The 22482-nt window shown below is 37.6% G+C and overlaps 1 protein-coding gene across 1 annotated transcript in view; it reads right to left on the bottom strand.

The window, feature by feature from the left end:
* Positions 1-7390, bottom strand: part of LOC122800960 (G-protein coupled receptor 55-like) — a 529630-nt gene extending 522240 nt beyond the window's left edge. Inside the window, exon 1 of the mRNA XM_044070365.1 lies at positions 6994-7390. The gene's annotated coding sequence lies outside the window, so the exon portion shown is untranslated. The remainder of the gene's footprint in view (positions 1-6993) is intronic.
* Positions 7391-22482: the final 15092 nt, after the last annotated feature.

Raw genomic sequence — 22482 nt, 5'->3', positions numbered from 1 at the left:
AGCTCTGCTCAGCTTAACAACAAATCCAGTCCTTGAAAATTTTGGTCAACTCTCAACAACATCCTCTATCCTGGAAAGCCCACTAATCCCTCCCCATACCCTAACTCTTCCTCTCAGGAAACAGCTACCCTCCTGAATAAACACTTTATCTCTTCCATCCAAAATCTGGTAACCTCTAAGCCAACCTCTACTTCGACACCCACCCCTCCAAGTCCCACTAACACAACTTTGTTTTCTTTTGAGCCATTTCCCATTACTTACATCAAATCTCTACTACTCAAGCTAAAACCTTACTCTCCTTCCACTGATAATCTATCTCCTACATTCCTAAAACTTGCTGCTGACTCAATTGCCTATCCTATATCTATACTAATTAATCAATCTATTCTGGAATCACCTGTCCCCACCCTTTTGAAATCTTTCTTCACTATCCCTCTTCATAAAGGTGGAAACCCCACTGACCCCTCAAACTACCGACCCATTGCTATTCTGTCCCCCCTCTCCAAGATATTAGAAAAATTTATTCACTCACAGCTTTTCAATCACCTCCTCACACACCACTTACTTACCCCTACCAAACATGGATTTCGTCCTCACCACAGCACCACCACTGCCCTCCTCTCCTTCACTCATATCATTGCAGAGGCCCTAGACAACAATAAATTCATTTTTTGTCTCTTCCTAGATCTTTCCAAAGTCTTTGATACTGCCTATCATCCTCTACTACTATCCAAACTCACAAATCTCCACCTATCCCCCCCCTGCACTTGCCTGGTTTAATAGTTACCTATCTGGCAGGGAACAATCTGTAAACTGGCTCTATCTCATCTTCACCTTTCCTTCCTATCTCCACTGGTGCTCCCCAAGGCTCCATCTTGGGACCCCTTTTGTTTAGCATCTTCACCAATGATCTTTACACCTCATGTAAAGAATCCTCCCTTATTCAGTATGCCGATGACTCCACACTTATTTCAATCTCAAATAACATTCCTGAATTACACTCCCTGACCCAACAGGCCCTACTATCCACTGAACAATGGCTCTCTCACAACCTACTGATCCTAAATCCCAAAAAGACCAAACTCCTACTTTTCCTTCCCCGTTCTCTTTCTCATCACAAAACCTCCTTTTTTATTACAATTTCTAACAATACAACTATCCAACCTGACACCCACATAAAACTCCTAGGGGTCATTATTAATAATGAACTAAAGTTCAACCTACACATACTCCAATGTATAAAAAAAAAACAAACCAGAAACTAGGTCTGCTATATCGGAACAAAAAATTCCTAACCCCTGAATCTAGACTTACCCTGGGCCAGGCACTCCTCCTCCGCTCCCTCTTATATGCCGCCCCAGTTCTTACCAGTATCCAGGCCTCCACTCTAAACAAACTCCAACAGACTTACCATAAAATAGCCAGATTCATTACTAACTCCCCATACAACTCACACCACTGCATTTCTTTAAAGTCTCTTCAATGGCTTGAACTTCCCCAATTTCTGCTATCTTATCAATTTCATATGCTACACTCTATTCTTTACAAATCCTCCTTCTGTCCATCTCTATCTTCCTTAGTCTCCATCTACATCCCATCCCGGACCCTCCGTACTTCTAACCAACAATTACTTGATATCTACCACCCAAAAAGGTCAGTAGGCAAACTAATCTACAAACACTCCCTTGCCCATGCTTGGAACAAACTTCCCCTTGACTTACGTTCAATCTCCCATACCTCACACTTTAAAAATGAACTAAAAGCTTATTTTCTCAATTCCAGAACCTGCCCTTGCCATGACCCTACCTAGTCTTTCTTCCCTTTATGTACCCTCAAAAGGACCATACTTGGTACCTCATTACACCTCTCTCTCCAATGTGTCTACTATGCATTTGCATAATTTTATACAAACAAAAAATTGTTATTGTTTGTGTATTGAACTATATCAATGTAAAATTGTTACTTAGCTTTTTTTTAATGCAACTTTAACTTTATGCATGTAACCCAACATATGTGAATATTTTTGCTATAATTGCTATTATATCAATATTGTTTAAAATTGCACTTGTTTAAAATGTACTACTGGAGCTTTTCTCCTCGGGTCTCCACTGAAAATGGGCCACAAGCCCAGTTGGACAAACCCGGTTAACAAATGTCAATAAATAAATAAATAAATAAATAGTGATGAAATGACTGACCAGTGATCAAGCCTTCTCTCCAGAGCTCACAGATGGGGTGCCTGATATAGAGCCAATAAACTGATGCTGACAACTTAATTATGTGAGGGTGCAAAGGCAGGGAAGCATAATTGGCATCTGATATCAATGTGAACTTTATTCTTCTGGAATATAAAATGAGTACTCAAAGCAAACATTTTGTAACTGCCCTTGACACAACTGGGTTACCACTGTTACCAAAGTAACATGGACACTAGCTTAAGACTGAACCAAAGAATATCTATGTGGTGTAGTTTCACAACCTGCAAAGTGCATTCGCTAGATGGGAAGCCCTAGCCAAGGTAGAAACGTAGCAAGATACTTTGTATGGCAGTCTGTGCAGAGTGCATTTTAAAGTAGTGACCTTGAGAAATGCAGTGGGAAGTTGTGTCCAGTAATGCTAGCATAGGAAACTACATGTGAACCTTATAGGAAGCTCAAGTATAACTCATCATGGACAAAAAAAATACTTGAGCACCAGCAATGCCATCTGTAATCATTTTAGAAGTGTGCATACCACATGTACATATGCTCTTTGCAGTGCAGATTGTTCTATTTATTTATACTGAAGCAAACATGCCTCATTTCATGGATGAGACGATTAATTTCCTGAATAAGTGAATTGTTCAGAATTATACAATAGGCAAATGAAAAATGAGGGTACTGAGCCTCAGATAATAGAATGAATACTACTGATATCTCATAGCCTCAGTATTCGCTACTAAACTTCTTCTACATTGTGATTAAATAGCAGACAGTGTGGAGCAGAAATGAAGAGTCTGCACCTAGCTAACACCTGTCTCCCCTCCTTATTAACTGCTAACTAGACAAATCAAGTGCAGTCTGGGGTCCATTTTCATACATGACCTAAGTGCATGTGAAAGTAAGCTAACTTGTTCAAGGTTACTTAATATGCAGGCATGTGAGTTTGCTCTGCTTTGCGTTACACACTGTGCCATATCTTTCACAGCTACTTGAGTTTGAGCTGCAGCATGTAAGACCAAACCATAACACTACAACGCTGCGCTTATATTCTTATCAAGTCTGGAAGGATAGTCTGCTTTTAATTGCTCTTTAATGTCATTCTTTTTTATCAACCTCTGTTAAATGGCATTTAGAGCACTGCATACTGTACTGATGGTTCTAGTTCCATTTTTTTTTTTTTTTTATGAATTAACACTCTGCTGGTTTTCTTCTTATACATTCATGGTCATAGCACTATCTTTTAAAAAAATTAGTTTGACACTGAGTCTAATCCTGCACTTAAAATCTTTCATGGACTCCTGGTTCATATAAAACTGGAGAATGTAGACTGGGAAAAAATCATAAAAGAGGCCAGGCAGTGAGCATCCCCCATGAAATGACTTCTTACTGGCCTTCAGTGACTAGAGGTTCATAATAGTATTTGTTCATAAGTATATTTGAGAACTGAGTACAGGAAGTGATCAGAAGACAATTTCCAGCCATAGTTTGGGTCATACACAAAATAAATAAGAAAAAGTAGCAGCCATTATGTGCACAACATTCTGCACAGACAAGAAGTAGATTTAAACTTGAGTTACATTACATGAGACATGCAAATATATTAGTATGACTTGTTTTAATGATTATGTATCTCTCAAACAGTCAGCACATGCGTAGCTAAGGAAACATTACACATTTTACACTTACTGGGGCAGGAGATTGACTAAGATGAATGGTAATTTATAAAACTATTAAGTTACTAAGGAAAACAAGACTATTCGTTCATGTCATTGTAAAAATCAGCAAAGGCTAGCATTTCTTGCTTGATCTGATCCTCATCATAGGCATGGAGTCAAAAAACTTTGGTGTTTCCTACTTCCAGATATTTTTCTCTCATCCCATTACTGTACTACTGAATGCTTCAGACTGTTTGCATATCCTCCATATCAACAGGGATTTTCCTGAACTAGCTGATTTACATAGACAGGATATTTCTGAACTCTCAATTATCACTGATATACAATACAAAGCAGCTAAAAGTTCAGTCTGAAGTGTATTCAGAAACTTTACGGCCCATGTCTAAGTCAATTTTCTTTTCTTTTGGTTTACCATTATAAGTAGTTATTAGGCAGGTAGGCTAGTAGATAACTGTGAAACCTAATCTAATTCCCCAGTAGTACTTGATGGTTAAGTGACTTGTTCACAGTCACACAGTAGGCAAGTTGAAGATGAGAGAATCATCCCTGGACTACAGGAAACACCTTGTTAAAAGCGATTATATGTTTGGCCATTGAAGAAATATTAAATCAAGTGGCCGTACATCATACATTACTCAACAAAGAGCACTTTAAACGAACAGGCATATCTTTGAAAAAAATTCATCGAAAGAACATAGTTGATGAACATAAAGAAATCACTATCTACTACTAGCTTACTGGTAACTTAGCATTAACAGAACCTGCCACTTCTCCAATTTAGTGCGACCTCAGAGTTGGTATATATAATTAGCAGGGGCTGTGGGGGGTGCACATAGGGGGCTGTGAAGGGAGAAGACCCCCACATAAGTATTCTCCTGTGTTCACTGAATTCTTCTGTTGTGCCCCCCCCCCCCCATTAATTATATATACCAACTCTGAGGTCACACTAAATTGGGGAAAGTGCAGGTTCTGTTAAAGCTAAGTTACTGGTAAGCTAGTACTAGATCGCAGTTTTTTAGGTTGGCCAACTATGGCTATTCAATGACTTTGTTTTTGAAGACATGCCTGTTTGTTAAAAGTGCTGTTCGTTGAGTAGCATTCTATGCACAGCCATTAGATTTAATATTTTTTGATGGCCGAAAATAGACCAGTTAAAAGCTCATAGCCTAGTGCAAAATAGTCACTTATTGAACTGAGGAAACATGTTTTGTTTGTTTCAATTTTGCCCATCACAGTGAAAAACTATTCTGCTAACTGCTTGGATGAGTTTATGGGTGAGTATGCTTCCCCTGTAATCTGGATTTCAGACTCAATTGTGAGAATGAAACTTTCATGATATAAGAATGGCATAGTTAAAAACAGTATCTCTTTGAAATAGTCATAGTTTTGCCTGCAGTCACCAAGCTGTGAGAAGTGTTTTAAGAGTTACTTATAAATGGAACCACTGTTCTATTGATTAAATACTTCAGAAATGAATTTAACTTACTGAGATTTCTGCCCTATGTAAGATTAATAACATTTCAATGATAATGCATTTTCTATATTTCTTACATGCACACAAATGCACGGACACAGTCATAGAGATGTCCACACACAAACACACACACACACACACACACACACACACACACACACACACACACACACACACACACACATTTTAAATAGAATTGTTGTTATTAAACTGGTTCTTATATAACCCATTACAGACAATGCAGGTCTCTTTTATGAATAGAATTGATACTCAAACTCATCCAAGCATTGCTTATAAAATGTATATAGATCTCTGCATTCTGATTTTTAGTCTTGAATGAGCAACATTTCTTCCTTTGAATGCTTAAAACCTGTTTTAAGAACAAACCTGTTGATGAGTACTGTAACGTTTACATACTCTGCTGATTTATTGTTTCTAAGGATAAATGGCTATTGAATTGCACAAAACACACTATTCTACCTTCAACTCTCAATGAGATTTATAATATTTATATAGTTATATATAAATATTTATATATTTATAATATTTTACAAACATTCTGCTTGTTTTCAGAATTATATTCATTATCTATGACACATTTTTATTAACATTCTTACATCAATGTGTAAACTAGTCCTATGTTGGTGCATTGCTTATTTATGTTGGTATATATGAAGTTTTTTATTCATTTTCTAAAGAGTTTTTAAATAGTCAGATTAGTATTAGAAATATTGTCATATAACAATTATGTATTACCAGGTAGGTTAATGTATAGAAGGCAGGTTAAAAAATAGGTGGCTGCCATATTTTGTTGCTAGTTTTAGTCACTAAGGGACCAAAGGCAGGGTGCAGATCTTTTAAAAGAAAATATATGGTGGTACCTGCTTTGCAGTTAAAATATTTGTATGTAGATATCCTAACTTTTGCACACAGTGGATCAACAATGCATTGCCCTTTACACTGTGCTAGTTTGTAGTGACTGTGAAAAGCTGTGAGGTTATATGTTAATAATGATAATGTAGAAAACAATTAACATGTCTAGATGAAATGGTGATGATACTAACAGGAAATGTAGTAAGACATTGGTCAGCATTCCCATTGCAATATTAACATAACAATCAACAGCAAGGACTGTTATTGTTACAAACATGATCAAAAACAGATAAGCTGAAGTGGATTCTGGTCAGACTTGGTGGGTGAGGAAGAAAAATAGGAAAACAATATCACGGCTAATCAAAACAAAACATTCTGACAGAAATACTTACTACAATTGAATAAGCAGAAGTGTTCCAAGAGAATCATGCTGTGCAATAACTCTGTGACCTTGACAGAATTAGATCTTTAAGTATGCTTATTAGTAAACTTCCTATGCAAATATTATACTGAAATATATATATATATATATATATATATATATATATATTTTTTTTTTTAATAAAGGGTTTTGGGTGAACAGATACAACACTTATACTTTTTAATGAAGTGTTTTGAATAAACCAATAAAAATATTTTCTTTGCATACTCTCAAAGTAACATAAGATGACAATACCAGTGGAAAAACAGCAGCAAGGATTTTTGATCTAATAAAGCAATCACATAATTAGCTAAATAAAAACATAAATATTGTACTTAATTCTCTTACCTGTCATAATAAGACAATAATACAGCGAACTTTTTTTTTAAAAATAACATTTGTCAGAAAGTGCCCAACGTCTCAGCCGTTCAAACTCTTAATGAATCAAACCAAAAGCAGAAAATGATTTGTCCATTTTAACCACATCCTTTTTGACTGTAATCATGAAACTCTTAAAACTGAAAAAGTTAACCCAGTCAGGTAACAGTTTCTCAGACGAGAAAGCTGTGTTCAGCTGTAAGAATGTAAAGTCAGTGTAGTATAATTAAAATTTTACATATCAGTAAAGTAAGTTATTAGATATTATACCAAATGCAGAAGACTTAAACAGCAAACACATCATCAAGGGATGTAGTCTTTAAGAGGAAGTCCTACTGTTATTTTTAAAGGGCATTACCAAAATATTAGATCTGCAAAAGAAACATATCTATAAACTCTATCGCCATTAACATCCCGGATAAATCAGACACTGGACAGGAGTCTGCGTTACATACACTATCCATGCTGCTTCCCCTTTCTTCCCTTTTCACTGGCGACAGCTGTTTGAAGCAGGGTTACTGGTTTTTTTTTCAGTCTTTGTTCCTTCTTCTTGATGAGAATTTTTATCATAAATGACCATGTAATTTGATATAACTTTCGCAGCACCTGACATCAGTGGCAGAAACCAAAGTATAATATCCACTATAGACTTCAACTCAAGTAGGTAGAACTATAACCACTTATGTTATTTTGTTGGTAAAATGCACTGGCGATTACAGATATTATATGTAAGCAGAACTTTCTGTGTGTAACTGTATTATAATTTTTTAGCAATATTTACCAGCAGCTTAAAGACAACTGTTCCTTCAACTAATTTAAAAGAACGGTATTTAGCTTCTTTAAAGCCAAGGAACCTTTTTGGCTAGGCTTATATAGGCCCCAGGGCCAATAGCCTAGTACCTACCTATGAACCTATGAAACTATGAAATCTAGACTGACTATTCTGAATCACAATTTGAATATTATGTATGAATTTTTAAAGGGAACTATATATTTTCTCATCAAGAATATTCACTCAAATGTCTTTTTGATTTGAAATCATAATCCAAAGTTGATTTTATTTATTTATTTTACATTTGTTTACTGAGAGAGTCTGAATGGACAAGAAGCCCATTTTCAGTGGAGGCCCCAGGAGAAAAGCTCTATTAAAATACAAATAGTAGGCTTAAAAACAAAACACATAAAAAAAAAAACTTGAATAGAAAACAGTAATATGGATATAGCTGTTATCAATACTTTACCTTACTAGTTCAATTAAAATAAAACAATATGATTAAAAACTATTTGCATAAAAATTGAGTAGAAAACAGTAAAATGGATATAGCTGTTATACAATAATTTACATTACAAATAGGTGGGTATTAGACTGCGGTGGTGGTGCTGCGGTAGCATTGTTGCCTCACAGTACGACGTTGTCCTGTTCGATTCTCAGCTAGAGCGTCTTCTGTGTGGAGACATGTGTGAATGGGCATATCTTCGTTGAAGGTTGTGCGTCAGAGCTGGCAACTCGGCATGTAAAAATCTATTGCCAATCATTAGTGGACCAGAGTACCGCTGTGGCGACCCCTAACTGGGAAAAGCCAAAACACACAACAACAAATAGGTGGGTATTACATACAGATATTTGTACAAGAATAAGTATTTGGTATGCTGCTGATGTAGACTTTGGGAGTTTCTGAGTGTGTACCATACAGTAGTAGGAGAAATCAGTGATTAGTACATTTTGGGGTGAGCTTGAACTAGAAGGATATAAAAGAAGGTTTAACGTTCAGAGTAGGAGACATGTGCTGTGTTAGAGGAGAGCACGAGGATATGGCAGGGGTGTCTTTGTAATGATAGAAGGGAGTATATGTGCACTAAACTGTAATATTTGCTTTGGTAGGAGATTATCCTGGGTCTGTGCAGGTACATTTCTAAGAGTTGGCTAAGTGGACTGAAGAAGGTTTTTAAAGGTAAGTTTACTGTCTAAGATCCTCTTTCCGGAAGAATGGTATTCCATATTTTAGCAGTAGCACTGTGGTAGAGTGAGTCGCCTGAGCTATTCCTGCTTTTGGTTATTTCAGTTAGCGCTTTGTTGGTGGATCTTAGTACACGTTTGTTTATATAGTGATTTAGTAGGCCTGGAAGGGCTGGGCTTTTTTTCCGGGTAGTATAGTATTTGGTGGGCAGTTGTAAGTTGGTTAAAGGTAAGTAAGTTTGGTAATTCCAGCCAGGATAATTGTCTGAGAGCTAGATGGTGATGGGTCCTGAAGGCTGAGTTGGTGGAAAACTTCACAATTTTGTTGCAGCAGATAGTTAGTTTGTTTAAGTCACCTTTATTAGATTAATTAGTATGGGAGAAGTATAGAGTAATGTAGAAATTAGGCAGATTTTTGCAATGATGGCTTTACTGTTGTTAGTGAGGTAGTTTTTGCATCTGTAAAGGGTTCAGCGTTTTTTGTGTACTTTTGTTATTGTTTGTGCTATATGCTTGTTGAATTTCAAGTTGTGATCTATGATAACTCATAGTAATTTGGTCTGTGAGATTGGTGTGATGGGGGTATTGTCAGAGGAGATTATTTTAAAAGGGGGAATAGGGTCTGTGGCTTTTGTGGGATGAAATAACATTAGTTGTGTTTTTTAGGGTTGAGTATTAGCTGAGAGTCAGCTAACCAAGATTCAATGGCAGTAAAGGATTATTCGGTAATTTTCTGCAATAGTTGGAAAGAGGAATCATAATAGATTACAGTGGAGTCATCAGCATTTTGGACCAGGCTGGCAAGGAGGGTGGCTTTGTGCAGATCATTGGTAAATATGGTGAAGAGAAGAGGACCAAGGATGGATCAGATGCCTAAGGTTACAGGGAGAAGAGGGGATGAGGCATTTTGCCATTTTACAGCCTGTTGGAAGTTGGATAGATAGTCCTTGAACCATGATATTGTGGTGTTGCTTAGGATGAGTTTTGAGAGTATAGTTAGGAGTTTGGCATGTTAGACCATATTGAAAGCCTTGGAGAGATCTAGAAAGATAGGGGATACTAAGTTACCATTGTTCCATTGCTGATTTACAGTGTTGGCAAAGCTAATAAGGGCTGTGGTGGTACTGTGATTGGGACGAAAACCATGTTTAGTGTAAGCCAAGAGATTAGTTTAGAAGATAGTTAAGAACTTGGGAGTATATGCATTTCAATAGGATTTTTGACAGGGGGATAATATGGCAATTGGTTGGTAGTTAGATATTTCAGTTGAGTTACTGCTTTTGTGATGTGGTATTAAATGTGAAATTTTCCAAAAGGTTGGGATGTATTGTTCTGAGACTGTCCTATTAGTAGGGAGATAGGGTATGATATGGCTTTGCCTGTGATTTTGAGGTATTCTGCTGGTATTCTATCGGCTGCTAGAGTTGTGGGTTTTAGTTTGGTCAGGTATTTGTAAATTGTGTTGGTTGGGACAGGTTGTAGGGAGAAGCAATTTGGATCTGTTGCTGAGTCATTGAGATTTGGATATGTTGTGGGAGAATTGGTATTAGTGAGGTTTAGAACGGAATTGGTATTGTTTAAACTGAGTGGCAATATTATTGGTGGTGATTTCAGTATTTGGGGGGGGTTGGTGTCCTGATTTTTCTGGCTGCTGGATTTTATTGATGGGTCTCCAGAATTTTTGTGGCTAGGTTTTGTGTTTTGATTGGATTTCGGAGTAGTAATTTCTTTTGCCTGATTTTATTTATTTTTGTGGCTTTATTTCCTAACAGAAGGTATTTCTGCCTATTTGTGTTTGTTTTATTGTGATGCCATGTGTCCCATGCCTTATCTCTTTGTTTTAGGAGTAGTTGAATATTTTTGGTGAACCAGGGGGGCATAATTGGACTTTGTTCTTACTGTTCTGGTGGGGGCTAGGTGATTTAGAATGCTCAAAAAAGGAGTGTTCAAGTAATCTACTGCATTGTCTAGGGAGAGATTTGAGAGAGATCCCCAATTGCAGTGATTTAGCATGGATATGAAGTCTTGAGGTTTGAAATTCTTTGTATAGCATATTTGTTGGAGGGTGGTTGCTTTTACTGGTTTAATTTGGTGCCTTAGTATGAAGGTAGGGAGGTGTTTGGCAAGGGTGTCAGGGAGGGAGCCAGAGTAGTGTGATAGGGAGGGACGATTGTTGAGGATCCAATCCAGTGTGGGCGCTTTCCTGGATGATTTATCTATTCTGATGGAAGTTTGTATTAATTGAGCAAAGCTGTGGAGGTTATGTGGTTAGTGTGGGGGGGGTGAATTGATGGATGACCAGTCTACATTAAAGTCACCCGGTATAAATTTTTCTTGGGTAAGGGTATGTGACACCCCGTGGAGGATGGATTCAACTGTAGCAATGTTATTACTGGGGGGGGGGGGGGGAGATATAAGCACTGATGATGTATAGCTGTTTTTTTTTTTAACTGAGTTTAGTTTGGCAAATAAAGTCTCTGCATTACTAGAAGGAAGGTGTTTGTCTATAATATCAATAGTAAGGTTGTTTTCGGAAAGTAGGGCAATACCCCCACCTCTCTTAGATGTTCGGTCTTTTTGGAGTACGTTATAGCCTGGTGGAAGTATTCAGTAGCCTTAATTTGTAGTTTTTGAGAGAAAACATTACTTTTAAAAAAGCTAGTTTTCAGACTGGACATTCTCTGTACATCCCTCTGTCATGAAATTTGTACATCATATTACAAGCATTACTACAGTCAGCTCAGGCTCAGTATGCTTTTGAACTTTAGAGAAATACCACTTTACAACCCCCTCCAAGCCAAAATCTGTTTTTTTCTATCAAACATACAGGATCTGGAGAGTCACTCAAATGCCTTAATTGAATTATGTATGTAGTCTCATATATCTGACTGCATTTCACAGACCTTCATTGGAATTTTGAGTAGAATCTACGTGTAAACTCAGAGCCCGTATGCCATGAAACTATGCTGACTGAATAATGATACTTGACATTGTAAACTAAAAACTACAAGAATGCAGGGCCTTGAGAGGTAAGGAAACTTCCTTACTTTCATTGATCTTCAGGAAAAATAAACTTCCTTATGTCCATCATCCTACAGTCTTACACTGTTAGCCATGTATGTTCAGTGCGTGTGCTGATGTAACGTTTTCGACAATTCCCGATTCATCACAAGAGAGTGAAAGCAGGAATCTCTGCAGAAGTGTTACATAACATTTTGACTGTATTGTATTAGAGATTTTCCCTAAGCCTGTAATAAAAATAATATCTGGCTGGATGGATATTTCTCATAAAAAATAAATAAATAAATAAATAATACATAAAAAGTATTGCTGTTTTATGAAATCTGGGTACAGGTTAATGCAATGATATTCATACTAAAAGGACTTGAGTTTAAGCCAACAGCTTTCAGTGGCATAATTTATTGCATGATTCAAGTCACACTGACTGCTTTCTTTCAAGTTTTGTAATGGCTTTTATTAAGTATGTTTCTCCTAAACAGATAATCATCAGTTAAAAATACCCACCATATGAAACAGATTGTCTTAAAAATGGAAAAATGAATACTTAAAAAATAATTCCCCCTAGGTTATATATGTAACAGAACACTGACAGTGAATTTCAAGTATATTGTTATTTTCTACAGCAAATACACTTGAGAACTATCTGAATATTCTAGAAGATGTAAATACAGTAGCTGCTTTATTCTTAATGAATGGTGGGAAACACGTTAAAGACCAAAAGGTTTAGTATCTCATATAAGCCTAGCACAAGAATTCTTTAATGAGAAACTCTTGAATTCTAATGAATATTGCCTTAAAATAATTTCCTAAATTAAAACAATCATTCATGTGCCTACTAGCATGTTTGTGTTTATGTTTATTTAAGGTACACACACGCACACACACACACACACACACACACACACACACACACACACACACACACACACACACACACACACACACACACACACACACACACACACACACACACACACACACACTCCACCTTGAATGTATTTGATTTATCATTTCGTTTTGAATTTAATATGGCACCCTTAAAGAAAGATAGCTAATGTGATTAGATTTTTTTATATATTTGGCTATGAAGTTTTTGCATTTCTGTGAAGCACTGTTTTTTTATGGAAATTCTAGTGAAAAAATATTGCCGGTGTGAGAATAAAAAAACAATTCAGTAATTCTTTGAAATGAGAAGTTTTCACCACTGCCTGTTGTAATACCAGTTGCGTGACAAATGTCAGCAGTGGTTTTCTGCCATTTTTTTACTGTGAGAAAAATTTCCGTAAAGCACCACTGCATGTAATTGGAGAATACTGAAATAAAGAAGCAGGCTTATAACATATGCAAAGCCTGATACCAAAATGTTTTCCCCATGTTCTCAGGTTTAACTGTTTAGTCTAATCCTGTGTTTATGCTTAATGATAACCATTATTAATATATGAAGGCAATGTTGAGTATTCCAAAATGAAATGTGATTATTGTGCATACTACTTTCTTATAAAATGTGTTTTAACAGAGGTGCAATTCTTTCTAAAATGTTAAAAGGCAATCTTACACATGCACGGGCATGTGCACACATACACACACACACACACACACACACACACACACACACACACACATACACACACACACACACACACACACACACACACACACACACACACACACTCTCGCGCGCGCGCACATACAGATCAATATATTTTGGAGTTTATATGTATATATATATATATATATATATATATATTTATATATTTTTTATATATATATATATATATATGTGTGTGTGTGTGTGTGTGTGTGTGTGTGTATGCAAATGTATGTGTGCATGTGTTATGCACACACACACACACACACACATATATATATAGTATATTATATTATATATGTGTGTGTGTATATATATATATATATATATATATATATATATATATATATATATAAATAAAATTTATGTATATACATTGCTGACATCCAGGAGATCAGTTTTAAAACATTGAATGAACAAATATTAACACGTTCAACACATGCTGTAGGGATTACCCTAGAACAGACTATCGACTGTTTGGTTGTAGATGGTGCAGTTGTTGAATTGTTGTTATGTTTTAGTGGTTTATCATGTGTAGAAATTGTTGAGACTATATATTCATTTCTGTGGAATTAAGTGATTACAGTGGATGTGAACATTTATTTAAGGGGCACATGGAAATTCTTTTTTTTTATATATGAAATGGGATTAATATCAATGTTTTCAGGAGGTCTTCAATTAAGACAAATAGCTGCTAACAAACTTCACCTTGTAGTCATGGGTTTGAATCCCTTAATCTGTAATTACGTACTATGTGACTCTGAGCAAGTCTCTTAATGAGGCTGTGCTCCTGGGTCACCCCTGAAAAGAGTAACATAGATCTAGTGGGTTTAGCTGGTTAAACATGTTTTGAGTAAATTAATGTTGAAAGCAGTATTTTAATTATCTACATTGCTTTATCTATTTTCACTTTTTTTCAGTTATGGGATCTGCAAGTCATTTTAGAATTAGCATTTATTTGTTGAGTAAATTAAACATGAAAAAAGAGGCTTTTTTGCATTCCTGTAGCAGTTGTTGTGTGGCATACAGTTAATCATTCTTTAAAGATGTTCCATACAACAACTACAGATCCTTCATTTCATTCGTAACTGTTTTGTATATCTCACAAGGCAACAGAGGCTAAATGGAAGGGAAAAGTGATTTATTAAATTCTGTAAACTTTGCCAAAGGGGATGCCTGAGTTAAATCCACTGACCCATGCCTGTCAAAAACACACAATCACTGGATTTTTGACTTGGCCATATTACAAAGCCATAGCAATTACAATGTGGAGGTGAAAGCCTTATCATACAGACACTATGTCTGCATAGTAAGAAGCTTGATAATCAAACTTCTACGATATACTTCATCATTTTGTGGGGAAATAATTCCCTCACAGTTGGGCTGCTCCATCCTGCCCGCTATAAACCCATTCTCATCTGAGGAAAAGCAAACAAGCTCATTCCTCAGGCCCTGTGAAGACCCTATGGCCATTTATACCATCACCAGTGTAAAAGCTTATTAGCCATTAATTCCCCTTTATATGCAAGAGCCAGGCGTCAGCAAGCCTTTATTCACATGAGGTGCTTTTCCCACCATGCCTAACCCCCTCTTTCTGGTAGTTGGTAGCTTCTGCTGATGCCACAGCTTTATGGACAGTCTTTATGAATGCTACCACATGGTGCAGGACATCTCTTTTTGGCTTATGTGATGAGTGAATCAGCTGACCCAAGCACTGCTAATCTTGCACCCTTTCTTTTAGTGTCAGTGCAATAAGGGTGTAATGGGTCACACTGCCCCTCCCTCCCTCCATCACTACCTACAAGATGTCAGGACCAGGCACTCATTCCTATCCACCCATACCTCAAGTTCTTTCTGTGACTGAACCACTAGTTGAAACTAGGTCATCTAAGTCATAATCAGCACTTTATCCATTTATGCTAGAGAGCTGAGGGCGGATTGTAAATTGTTCTGATGTGCTGAGTTCCAGGAATGTTCCTAGATCAGACAATGTTTCAATGAACCAGATTCAGCTACAATAGTATACTTCTATCTTAGGAATCACTCTAGGATCCAACTTCAGGTCCCAGAATATGAACCTAAAACATTTTTTGTGCTTTAGTATAACCATGACTTCACCTTACTCTCAGTGGCACTGATCTTAATTGCTTCCTGTGAGTATTGAATTCTGGGACCTATAAGTTCAGCTACAAAATCTAGCACCTGGAACGTGTGAAGGTAGAAAGATAACATGCAAATGCTGAAGCATATGCCTCACTCTCCCTAATCTGTAGCACATGTACTGGTATGTACTAATTATGGGAATAGCAAATGGTCCCATACATACATTGAGGTGCAGGGTGTTGCTTTTGCAGCCACAATATAGCTGAAGTGCAGATATAAAAGAGTGAAATGCTGAACAACTTCTCGCATGCAATAGAATAAAACTTGATAATGTACTAGCTTTTATTAACCTGATACATCCCTTTCTGGCATTTGGCAGTCATCTCCAGGCCAGATCCCACATCCAAGATGCTATTTGCTGAATGTTTACTCAGTCTCCCCCAGACAGGGTTACCCAGAACTCTTCAAAATCTTTAAGATGATTTTGTGTTGAGAGTCCCCATCTTGTGGTTAACTGTTCCTGGCAGTATTGTGACATACAGTAGCATATCCGTTACCCTGTGATGCACTTGGGCTAATGTCCTATTACAGCCACTGAAAGCAAAGATGTCCTATAAAACTCCTTTCCACATATGGTCCTGTAAAGTCTTGTCATGTTTAGCTATGTCCAAAATATACATGCCTAGTGTCTGTAGGGTCTGCAGTTACACTTTCATCTTTTTTAGTGGTGAAACTTGTCAGCTGTTGACACTCTCTTGAGTTCATGGGAAGACATGTATAACAGTGGGTGTGATAGCATGTTTGTTTATGTGCATGTGTATCTGGCCAAATGCACTTCCCTATCATGCACAGGCAGTGTTATGCTCATCCCTGCCCTTTCCTGGGATAATGGTACATGTGCACTCTATGATTAAAAAAAAAGCATGAGCTGGAGGTTTAGTGTGATTAAAAACAAACTCAAAAAACAAACAAACAAACAAAAATATTGGTAAGAAAGTTTGTAGCCTCTACATGAGCCTTCATCATGGACACACAATTATCATGCATGGAGCCTGCTAAACCTGTAGTGCTGCATCCCTGTGTTAGTTATTCTTTTGCTAACACATTATTGCTGCCTGGTAATGAATGACATGTGATGTCTAAACATGTGACTGTGTACACAAGATGGTCGTTTCACTCCTTATCAGAAAACATTATAGTGGATATAGCTTCTTCAGCTGCTTGTTTGAACAGGTTCTGCTGTTGCAGTCAGAAAACAAACATCTAGTTGCATTTGTTAAACAAGGATGGTGAGGAGCACCATCTGTGCCACTATGACTGCCCATTATATAAACTCAATGCCTGTCACTGCCTTGCCAGGGTACTGACATTATCCCATCAAGAAAAATGTACAGACATCACTATAGTGACCTGCAGAAGTACCAGCACAACCTGCTCTACCTGTGGAAGGCAGAAGTTAAGCACAGACTGAATGGAAATGTCTACAAATGTTATGGGGATTAAATGAAAAACTGAATGCAGATGAGATTAAACTGAGTACAGGAAAGACACTGGTAATGAGAGTGAATGTAGAAAATCAGAAGAAGCTGAAAACTGAGATAAAAGAAAAAATAGAAGAGGTTTACAGCAGTTGTGACTGAACATAAAGAAAATCTGCATAAGGATGCCAATGCCAGAATCAGAGGGGCTGCAGTCAACTGGAACGAAGTTTGTGAGATAGTATGTTATAAAAGCTTGCCAAAAAGCTAATAAGCAAGGTATAAAAAACAATGGTTTGACTGGTGCTTCTGTACAGCACAGAAGCCTTCAGCAGAGGAAGCTTGAGGTCATGGAGATGAAGTGCCTAAGATGGGTAGTAGGATGGTTGCTGCAGGACAGAAAAGGACACAAGGATGTCAAGAAATCATAGCAGTCCCAGTTTCAGAACAGGTTAAGCAGAACAGATTACAACAATTCAGTCACATGTACAGGAAAGCATGCGTGAGACAGGAAGAGGACAAGAGGAGAGGAGGCCATCCAATCAAAAGATGGATGGATTGCATGATAGAAGACCTGTAGTGGTCAAGTATGACTTTCGAATGTGGCAGTAGAGTGGCAGTGAAATAAAATATATGGTGACAGCAGAATCATCCCCCCAACCCTGTGAAAAAAGGAGAAAGGAAATTGATGATGATGATGGCGATTTTGATGGTCATGATGATGGTGATAATGATGATGATGGTAATGATGGTGGAGATGGTGATGATGATGGTGGTGCTGGTGATGTTGATGGTAAAGACGCTGTTTGTTTCCTTGCTTTCTTTTAACAGTGTCACAGTGAACTGAAATGTCCATACTTTCTTTTACATTGTGTCAGGAGATAAAGTTTAACAGGGAACCCTGTAGCAGGAAAGCTGATATACTCTCCATGCAGCTGGGTACATATACTACGTCCATGGCTATTCTGTGCAAATGCAGTTTTATTTGTACTAAACATGTATGTTAATGTGTTTTGTTTATTCTCTGTCTGATTACAGGTGCAGTTGTAGTTTGGTTTATGAAGTGGTGACAGGCACTTGGATTACACCAGTTGGTCTGCCTGGTGCTGAGTCACCAGTGGTCAAATGGCCTATCTCTCAGCAGGAATATAAATGTCACTCTGCTGAAGATGATGGAGGGCTAACTGGTGGCTGCTTTGGAGGGGAGTGGTTAGAGGCGTCTCTTTTAAAGGTGGCCCACAGGCATCCTTCTTCCTCAATCAAAATCATATAAACTGTCTGGTTGTGACATAGATGTGCCAGCATGTGGACATGTACATCAGGACCGTGGATAACCTCTTAGCATGACTAACAGAGATGAGTGACCAAATGGTCAAGTGCAACAAGCCACCAGAGGCAGATCATGCCTACAGTTGCAGCCATCTCTGTCCCTAACATCTGCATGGTTCTCCTCTGGAGAGGTCTGACAGGCCATTGTACTTTGCCCTATCCCCCATTATGGTATTCCCTTTCCTTATGTATAACAAATTGTACTCCCTCTGCATGGCTTTAACCCTTCTCTGTTGTCTCCCTTTTTTGTGCTGTTTGTCTATGCCAGCATTTTATGTTAGTCTGCCCTTGCTATCTCCCTACTCCCCCCATTCCTCCCACACACACTCATTACCTTCCTCATATATTCTTTTTCTTAGAAATGTGAAATGGGCATCTATTGCATAAAACAATATCTATGCCCTTCTCCCTCCCAATTAATCATTCTTTAAGTTTAACCTTTTCTTCTTGCTATTCCTCTTTATCTACCTTTACTATCTCTCTTTCCTACCCATTTATAGAATAAACTAAGTTGGCACCTTGCTGTGCTGGCCTCTGTAGCCTGTTCATGGCATCAGAACTGCCACTAAAAGGCAGTTTGTTGTGCATATGAATGCACATATGCTTGTGCAAGCCGCCACTTAGTTTCTGTCACATTGGTCATGTGCCTTCTCATAGTATGGCCACTGCTGCCATTAATGCAGCTACATTAATTTACTTTGCAGCCCTTTTCATGGAATGCTGGCACTGTGCTAATTATTCAACTTAAACAGCATTGGACCATATGGCTCTACAAGATTATTGATATTTACTGCTGAGTCATGGCATTGTGAAAGTTTCTGAATACCATCTCCCATTTTTCTGTACAATTGCAGTGGCCTTCGTTTAGTCCTTTATTGTTTTTTTTTTCTTTTATTTTATATATATAGTACTTTGTTTTGTAGTCCTATACTGATTTGGTTCAGCTAAGTTCAGGTTCTTTTTAAGGAAATTAATATATCATTTTGCATAATTAGGCAAGTGGTTTGTTGTTTTTTTCCTGACAGTGGAAAAATGTTTTGGTCTTTATCTCCTTAAAATGTTTACCACTGTAGCTGTTAATATGGTGCTCCCATGCTATTATTTCAATCCCATGCCATTGATAGTATCTGTCCTGTGCCATTAATTGTTTCTGTCCCATACCACTGATTATTTTTATCCCACACCACTGATTGTTTCTGTAACATAACACTGACTGTTTCTGTCCCACATCACTGACTGTTTCTATCCCACACCACTGATAGTTTGTATCCCATGCCACTGATAGTTTGTATCCCATGCCACTGATAGTTTGCATCCCACTCCACTGATAGTTTGCATCCCATCCACTGATAGTTTGTATCCCATGCCACTGATAGCTTGTATTCCACTCCACTGATAGTTTGTATCCCATGCCACTGATAGTTTGTATCCCATGCCACTGACAGTTTGTATCCCACTCCACTGATAGTTTGTATCCCATCCACTGATAGTTTGTATCCCATGCCACTAATAGTTTGTATCTCACTCCAATGATAGTTTATATCCCATCCACTGATAGTTTGTATCCCATGACACTGATAGTTTGTATCCCATACCACTGATAGTTTGTATCCCACTCCACTGATAGTTTGTATCCCATCCACTGATAGTTTGTATCCCATGCCACTGCTAGTTTGTATCCCACTCCACTGATAGTTTGTATCCCATGCCACTGATAGTTTGTATCCCATGCCACTGACAGTTTGTATCCCACTCCACTGATAGTTTGTATCCCATGCCACTGACAGTTTGTATCCCACTCCAGTGATAGTTTGTATCCCATCCACTGATAGTTTGTATCCCATGATGGCACTGATAGTTTGTATTCCACTCCACTGATAGTTTGTATCCCATCCACTGATAGTTTGCATCCCATGCCACTGATAGTTTGTATCCCATCCACTGATAGTTTGTATCCCATGCCACTGACACAGTACTGCTTGCTTTGTCAAATCTGCTGTCCATTGCAGTTTACAGGGGTTCAAGAAATGCATCATATAGTTGTACTGATATTATGCCTTCCTCAGTCTATCCCATGCCACTGATAGTCTGTATCCCATGCCACTGATAGTTTGTATCCCATGCCACTGATAGTTTGTATCCCATCCACTGATAGTTTGCATCCCATGCCACTGATCATTTGTATCTCATGCCACTAATACTTTGTATCCCATGCCACTGATAGTTTGCATCCCATCTGCTGATAGTTTGTATCCCATGCCACTGACACAGTACTGCTTGCTTTGTCAAATCTGCTATCCATTGCAGTTTACAGGGGTTCAAGAAATGCATCATATAGTTGCACTGATACTATGCCTTCCTCAGTCTTTCCCACCTTACAGTTTGTCTACATTATAAATGTACATTTGCAGAAGATAACAGGCAATTTAGGACATAAATAGTTTGACTTGAATAAATAATTTGACTTCATTTAATCAGCATCTGCTTTTTGTCACTGTTAAAACCACTGTAGCAGACTATCTGTAATATCTTCCCTTCTATTGTGTCCTTCATTTCAGAATATTATCTATAATTTAATTCTTATGATTCCAGTACTTTTGTTAACTAGTTCAAGCTGAAGTGAAGCCTCACTGCACCAAGAACAGCTGCTTTCCTGCGGTGTACCTCACTTTGCAGTTTATGCATATTTAGGCTTATTGCTTAGGTGTGTTATGTACTTTGACTGGGTATGATACAAGGTCTATATTCAGTGCAGACAGGAACGTGGCACTGCTTGAGTGACATGCTTAGGGTCATACAGTATGTAGCTGTGGCAACTAAGGGAATCAAAATCAAGACCATAGCAATTCCTAGACTTCACATGATGTGATGTAGTGCCAGCCATATACATTCCTCTTATTTAACCTGTCAGCTTTATAGTTCTGTTACTTCACAGCTGTTTTTTTAATTTTTTTCATCACTTATACTGATATGATTTTCTATAACTGTTTATCAAGTCAAGCCCTTCCTGCTGTCCTGCTAATGTTATCTTCAGCTTCTTAGAAAATAAATTGATCTTAACAGAAATTAAAGTGGTTGAGCCTACCTTTAGTATGGATGTTATTTCTTAGTTTGGATGGTTGCACAATGCTGCTGTACACTGCTGTGCAGCACTTAACCTGTTACCTTCTAATACAAGTCAGTTTTAAGTTATCTGTTCATGAATAGTGAATTGTGGATGCAAGCCAGCAGAGTTTATTACATTAATTCATGGCACATAATTTTGTTGCATGTGTATATATATATATATATATATATATATATATATATATATATATATATATATATATATATATATATATATATGTCAGTCTACTTTCACACATCGAAATACATATGTGTGTGTCTTTTAATATCAGTTTAACTTGTATTATTTGCTTATACTTGCTTATCATACACTACGTTCTCATTATTTCTCATTCATTAGGAAACACCTTTATTTATACATATGTCATATATTTATAAGACTATTGTTTTTTCAAACTGGGTGACTGTACTTTTTAAGTAACAGTCTTATTTCCATTCATCAAAGAAACTCAAGTGATAAATAGTGCAGTCATAATTATGTGATAGGGCTCAGTGGGAATTAGGTATGCATAACTGCCAGCATAGCGTGGACCAGTTGGGGATGGTGCTACAGAATTAAGTGATGTATTTCTGAAAATAGCAATCACTGTGAATATGGGTAGATACACTAAGACAGTTCATGGGACCTTGCCTCCTCAACATGTACATTTATGCTTGCACTGAAGCACCACAACTGTGACATTGGCTGGCAGCTGTGCAGCACAATGCCCATGTGCTATGTGCTAGTATTCCCAGTGAGGGTGTGCATTTGGACTTTACCATGCTGAAACATTAAAATGGCAGCCTGGTAATACAGCCATGTGCAAACTGAGCTCAGTGCAAGTGCACAAGGCAGCCCATGTCTCATAGCATGGACT

The sequence above is a fragment of the Protopterus annectens genome, chromosome 4.part1 (genome assembly GCF_019279795.1).
Source record: "Protopterus annectens isolate FY-2018-M chromosome 4.part1, PAN1.0, whole genome shotgun sequence".
Taxonomy (NCBI): Eukaryota; Metazoa; Chordata; order Ceratodontiformes; family Protopteridae; genus Protopterus; species Protopterus annectens.
The sequence above is the reverse complement of the archived record's forward strand: the minus strand, read 5'-3'. Positions and strand labels throughout refer to the sequence as shown.